A 7,412-nucleotide genomic window follows, 5' to 3' on the forward strand; every position below is an offset into this window, starting at 1 on the left:
TCGTCCGATTAGAGACGAGTTGACAGATTGGATTCTAGAGTCTGAGAAGCAGAAGCTGGACTCGTTTCTTCCACCAGTTCGTTAATAAACGAGACACAGCTCTGACTCGTCCCTCGCGTTTCAATAAGAGACTAAAAAAAGGACGTACCTTCTCCTCTGCTGACGATGGCAGACAAACTGAGAAAATGTCCATTGGAGAAGCTTGTTGGCGTCCTGCTGTCTCTGCCGGGTCCCCGGGGTAGAAGTGGGGCAGATAGATGCCCCCGGTGGCCGGTCTGGCCCCTCCCCCTCGTTAGAACGATTGTCACAACCAACCAGGAGGTCTGGCCCCTCCCCCTCGTTAGACCAACCAGGAGAGAACAAACTGCAAACAATATCATGACCTGCTTTGCTGCTGGAGCAGAGCTGGAAACATGACTGACGATCCACCGCCAGCTTCCAGGACGAGGACGAGGACGAGAATGAGGACGAGGACGAGTACGAGGACGAGAATGAGGACGAGGACGAGGACGAGGATGAGAACAAGAACGAAACCGTAAACGAGAACGAGACGGCTCTCAGACCGGCTCGTTGGTTCAGAAGACATTAAGACAGGAAGTTATGTTATGCTGTTTAATGGTTCTCTTTGATAAAGTTCTGAAAGGTTCAAAGATCAAAGTCAAGGATTCATCCCTTCATCTCACTAAAAGAAGAAGAAATGAGAAATGAGACCGAAGGAGAGGAAAACAATGAGAAATGAGAAAACAGACAGGAGAGCAGGTGAAGGTTATTGATTCCTGACGTCAAACATGGAAGCGAACAAAGCTGCTTCACTGCGTTGTTTGGTTTGTACTTGTACTTGTACTTGTACTTGTACTTGTGTCTCCTGGAAGAGGGCCGACTGGCTGTGCAGTACCACCAGGAGCCACGTGGGGCAGTGTTGAGATTAGAAGCTGATAAAGTTTGTGTGACACCTAAAAGTTTTTAGCGTCTTCCTGGAACAGCTCAGTTTCTAACCGCAGAACTTTCTTCCTTCTTGTTCTTTTCTTTTGTCTTTGATTTGGAAAAGAAAAGAAAAAAAAAAGGAAAAACAGAGGAATCAGAGGCTGATTCTCAATTCAAAGTCCTTGGCGAGTTTGTACTTGCAAGTACGTTCTTGGAAGTACCGACTTTCTGCATTTCTTTCTAGATGCATTCTGGGTAATTTGGCTTCCCCAGTCCGGTCTGTATGAGTCCTGGGTAAAGTGGGTGGAGCCAGAACACATCCTGGTATTTCATGTGTACTTTGAACTGGATTGGTACTTGGTCTCCGACTGATGAAGTACATAAACACAGTGACGTTTGCAGTATTTGAAGCACTCAGTGTGAGTACTCAGAGTACATTCACTTGGGAGAAGTATTAGAGGAAAAACAGAACCGATGACATCATCACTCCAGGAACTGGTTGGACGGCTGCTGGGATGAAAAGGTACTGTACCAGGACAGTACATGAATACCATGAGTACCATGAGTACCATGTAGGACAGTAGCTGAGACACACAGCAGGTCACATGTAGAGTCAGAGGGAGAGTACCAGTACTTGTAGGGAAACACTGAGGTAAGGCGCCGCAGGATCCTGTCAAACAAAGAGCAGGGCAAACTGGCCGGAGACGTCCTGCTGAAGGTGCAGCTGTGCAAACATCTGGAGGGTCATGGTGAGGCTCAGAAACATCACCGCAGAGTCCTGCGCCCTGCGGCCTCACGCCTTGCCTCACGCCTTGCCTCACCAGACGCTGATGCTGGAGAACCATCAGGTCCTGGAGGAACAGACCAACATCAGGTCCTGGAGGTACAGACTAACATCAGGTCCTGGAGGAACAGACCAACATCAGGTCCTGGAGGAACAGACCAACATCAGGTCCTGGAGGAACAGACCAACATCAGGTCCTGGAGGAACAGACCAACATCAGGTCCTGGAGGAACAGACCAACATCAGGTCCTGGAGGAACAGACCAACATCAGGTCCTGGAGGAACAGACCAACATCAGGTCCTGGAGGAACAGACCAACATCAGGTCCTGGAGGTACAGACCCCCTGCTGTGGAGCCACTGGAACACTGGAGATGAGGAGGAGGTCAACTCTGGAATCCACAGGAACTGGATCTCTGGATCTCAGGAGGCGGTGGTGAGCAGGAGGCGGTGGGGAGCAGGAGGCGGTGGGGAGCAGGAGGCGGTGGGGAGCAGGAGGCGGTGGGGAGCAGGAGGCGGTGGTGAGCAGGAGGCGGTGGTGAGCAGGAGGCGGTGGGGAGCAGGAGGCGGCGGCGGCGAGCAGGAGGCGGCGGCGAGCAGGAGGCGGCGGCGAGCAGGAGGCGGTGGGGAGCAGGAGGCGGCGGCGGCGAGCAGTCCATCTGAAAACCTGTCTGGATCCGTCCTGAACCCAACGACACCTGCTGCTCCCCTCGTCAGGTCAAAGGTCAGCCTGGGGGAAGACGGCCGTCAGCGGCTGATGGTGTCCGTGGTCAGGTGGCGTCCAATGGTCGGTGGCTAACGGGCGGCAGGTGGTTAACGGCGGCAGGTGGCTAACAGGCGGCCCGTGGCTAACAGGCGGCCGGTGGCTAACGGCGGCCGGTGGCTAACAGGCGGCAGGTGGTTAACGGCGGCAGGTGGCTAACAGGCGGCCGGTGGCTAACAGGCGGCAGGTGGCTAACAGGCGGCCCGTGGCTAACAGGCGGCCGGTGGCTAACAGGCGGCCGGTGGCTAACAGGCGGCAGGTGGTTAACGGCGGCAGGTGGCTAACAGGCGGCCCGTGGCTAACAGGCGGCCCGTGGCTAACAGGCGGCAGGTGGTTAACGGCGGCAGGTGGCTAACAGGCGGCCCGTGGCTAACAGGCGGCCCGTGGCTAACGGCGGCCGGTGGCTAACAGGCGGCAGGTGGTGAACGGCGGCAGGTGGCTAACAGGCGGCCCGTGGCTAACAGGCGGCAGGTGGCTAACAGGCGGCAGGTGGCTAAGTAATAATTACTAGCTTACAAAGTAGTATTTATTCGTCCATAATGTAGTATTTCCTAGTACATAATGTCGTGTTTCCGAGTCCATAATGTAGTATTTCCTAGTCCATAATGTAGTATTTCCTAGTCCATAATGTAGTATTTCCTACTTCCTAGTCCATAATGTATTGTTTCCTAGTCCATAATGTAGTATTTCCTATTTCCTAGTCCATAATGTATTGTTTCCTAGTCCATAATGTAGTATTTCCTATTTCCTAGTCCATAATGTAGTATTGCCTTGTCCATAATGTAGTATTTCCTAGTCCATAATGTAGTATTTCCTAGTCCATAATGTAGTATTTCCTAGTCCATAATGTAGTATTTCCTAGTCCATAATGTAGTATTTCCTATTTCCTAGTCCATAATGTAGTATTGCCTAGTCCATAATGTATTGTTTCCTAGTCCATAATGTAGTATTTCCTATTTCCTAGTCCATAATGTAGTATTGCCTTGTCCATAATGTAGTATTGCCTTGTCCATAATGTAGTATTTCCTAGTCCATAATGTAGTATTTCCTAGTCCATAATGTAGTATTGCCTTGTCCATAATGTAGTATTTCCTAGTCCATAATGTAGTATTTCCTAGTCCATAATGTAGTATTGCCTTGTCCATAATGTAGTATTTCCTAGTCCATAATGTAGTATTTCCTAGTCCATAATGTAGTATTGCCTAGTCCATAATGTAGTATTTCCTAGTCCATAATGTAGTATTTCCTAGTCCATAATGTAGTATTGCCTAGTCCATAATGTATTGTTTCCTAGTCCATAATGTAGTATTTCCTATTTCCTAGTCCATAATGTAGTATTGCCTAGTCCATAATGTAGTATTGCCTTGTCCATAATGTAGTATTTCCTATTTCCTAGTCCATAATGTAGTATTGCCTAGTCCATAATGTAGTATTGCCTAGTCCATAATGTAGTATTGCCTAGTCCATAATGTAGTATTGCCTAGTCCATAATGTATTGTTTCCTAGTCCATAATGTAGTATTTCCTATTTCCTAGTCCATAATGTAGTATTTCCTATTTCCTAGTCCATAATGTAGTATTTCCTAGTCCATAATGTAGTATTGCCTTGTCCATAATGTAGTATTTCCTATTTCCTAGTCCATAATGTAGTATTGCCTAGTCCATAATGTAGTATTGCCTAGTCCATAATGTAGTATTGCCTAGTCCATAATGTAGTATTTCCTAGTCCATAATGTAGTATTTCCTAGTCCATAATGTAGTATTGCCTTGTCCATAATGTAGTATTTCCTAGTCCATAATGTAGTATTGCCTAGTCCATAATGTAGTATTTCCTAGTCCATAATGTAGTATTTCCTAGTCCATAATGTAGTATTTCCTAGTCCATAATGTAGTATTGCCTAGTCCATAATGTAGTATTTCCTAGTCCATAATGTAGTATTTCCTAGTCCATAATGTAGTATTTCCTAGTCCATAATGTAGTATTGCCTAGTCCATAATGTAGTATTTCCTAGTCCATAATGTAGTATTTCCTAGTCCATAATGTAGTATTTCCTAGTCCATAATGTAGTATTTCCTATTTCCTAGTCCATAATGTAGTATTGCCTAGTCCATAATGTAGTATTGCCTAGTCCATAATGTAGTATTGCCTAGTCCATAATGTAGTATTTCCTAGTCCATAATGTAGTATTTCCTAGTCCATAATGTAGTATTGCCTTGTCCATAATGTAGTATTTCCTAGTCCATAATGTAGTATTGCCTAGTCCATAATGTAGTATTTCCTAGTCCATAATGTAGTATTTCCTAGTCCATAATGTAGTATTGCCTAGTCCATAATGTAGTATTTCCTAGTCCATAATGTAGTATTTCCTAGTCCATAATGTAGTATTGCCTTGTCCATAATGTAGTATTTCCTAGTCCATAATGTAGTATTTCCTAGTCCATAATGTAGTATTTCCTATTTCCTAGTCCATAATGTAGTATTTCCTAGTCCATAATGTAGTATTGCCTTGTCCATAATGTAGTATTTCCTAGTCCATAACGTAGTATTGCCTTGTCCATAATGTAGTATTTCCTAGTCCATAATGTAGTATCTCCTAGTCCATAATGTAGTATTTCCTAGTCCATAATGTAGTATTTCCTAGTCCATAATGTAGTATTGCATTAGAATGCAGCGTGTAGCAACAAGCAGTGTGACACAACGAGACGGGTGACATGAGGACACGAGACGACCCGACAGACAACAGAGGGACAGGAGTTCAATAGGTGAGGATGAACATGATGGAGCTCACAGAGGGACGAGGACATTGGTTGGTTGGAAGCACCAGGTGAGACACACAGGGACAGACACATGGGGACGGAGACAGACACACAGGGACAGACACATGGGGACAGAGACAGACACAGAGAGACATACACATGGGGACGGAGACAGACACAGAGAGACAGACACATGGGGATGGAGACAGACACACAGGGACAGACACATGGGGACGGAGACAGACACACAGGGACAGACACATGGGACAGAGACAGACACACAGGGACAGACACATGGGGACGGAGACAGACACACAGGGACAGACACATGGGACAGAGACAGACACACAGGGACAGACACATGGGGACGGAGACAGACACACAGGGGCAGACACATGGGGACGGACACAGACACACAGGGACAGACACATGGGGACAGAGACAGACACAGAGAGACAGACACATGGGGACGGAGACAGACACAGAGAGACAGACACATGGGGACAGAGACAGACACACAGGGACAGACACACAGGGACAGACACATGGGGACGGAGACAGACACACAGGGACAGACACATGGGGACAGAGACAGACACACAGGGACAGGGACAGAGGGACCGAGACAGACACATGGGGACAGACACACAATGTATTTGTCCAGTTCTTTGTAAAATACACATCAACCAGTAACCCTTTGTACAAACTCTTTGTTACAGATCAAAGGATCGTGACGCTGGACGAGTGTTGGACGATGGAACGTCCCCTTGTTCTTTCCCTCTGGCGCCCCCCTGAGGAGACGCAGTGCTACTGCAGGCCGCTGGAGGCACTGCTCTGCCAGCTGGCCTGCAGATTAGTGTTAAACCCGGACCCTGACCCTGGACCCGGACCCTCCTGGACTCCAGCAGCGGCTCCATCTGCTCCCGTCGGTTCAGGGAGGCTAATTGCAGATAATCCTCTTGTTCCACCGACGGTCTGGAAATCGTCTTCAAGTGCTGGAAGTCAAACATCCTGTTCTTCTTCTGGCTCCTGCAAACACACTTTACAAAAGATCTGAGCTGGAAGAGAAACTAAACGGCCCTGGTTTCCCTCCGGCTCATCCGTCAGTGACCAAAACCCCCAAACACGCTGAGTTACTAGTTACTAGTTACTAGTTACCAGTTGAGTGACTTCCTCTGGGGAATCCAAAGCATGAATGACACAAGTTGTGTGAAGAACCCAACACCCTCAAACACATTTACTATTTTACATTTAATCAGGATTGTTGCTACGGTTAGCTCTTCCTGCTGTGTCTTATTGTCGTACTGTGTACAATACACAGTACAGGAATACACAGAGTACACGACACTACCGCACTCACATTCACACAAACAAGCCATTTGTCACCAATTCATCTTTAATGCACTGAACTGGAATGAGGAGGTCAAAGCCTCTTCAATCATGTGTTCATTCTTCTTCAATCATGTGTTCATTCTTCTTCAATCATGTGTTCATTCTTCTTCAATCATGTGTTCATTCTTCTTCAATCATGTATTAATTCTTCTTCAATCATGTGTTCATTCTTCAATCATGTGTTCATTCTTCTTCAATCATGTGTTCATTCTTCTTCAATCATGTGTTCATTGTTCTTCAATCATGTGTTCATTCTTCTTCAATCATGTGTTCATTGTTCTTCAATCATGTGTTCATTCTTCTTCAATCATGTGTTCATTCTTCTTCAATCATGTATTAATTCTTCTTCAATCATGTGTTCATTCTTCAATCATGTGTTCATTCTTCTTCAATCATGTGTTCATTCTTCTTCAATCATGTGTTCATTGTTCTTCAATCATGTGTTCATTCTTCTTCAATCATGTGTTCATTGTTCTTCAATCATGTGTTCATTCTTCTTCAATCATGTGTTCATTCTTCTTCAATCATGTGTTCATTGTTCTTCAATCATGTGTTCATTCTTCTTCAATCATGTGTTCATTCTTCTCCAATCATGTATTAATTCTTCTTCAATCATGTATTAATTCTTCTTCAATCATGTGTTCATTCTTCTTCAATCATGTATTAATTCTTCTTCAATCATGTGTTCATTCTTCTTCAATCATGTGTTCATTCTTCTTCAATCATGTGTTCATTCTTCAATCATGTGTTCATTCTTCTTCAATCATGTGTTCATTCTTCAATCATGTGTTAATT

Source organism: Blennius ocellaris, assembly GCF_963422515.1.
Source record: "Blennius ocellaris genome assembly, contig: SCAFFOLD_315, whole genome shotgun sequence".
Classification (NCBI taxonomy): domain Eukaryota; kingdom Metazoa; phylum Chordata; class Actinopteri; order Blenniiformes; family Blenniidae; genus Blennius; species Blennius ocellaris.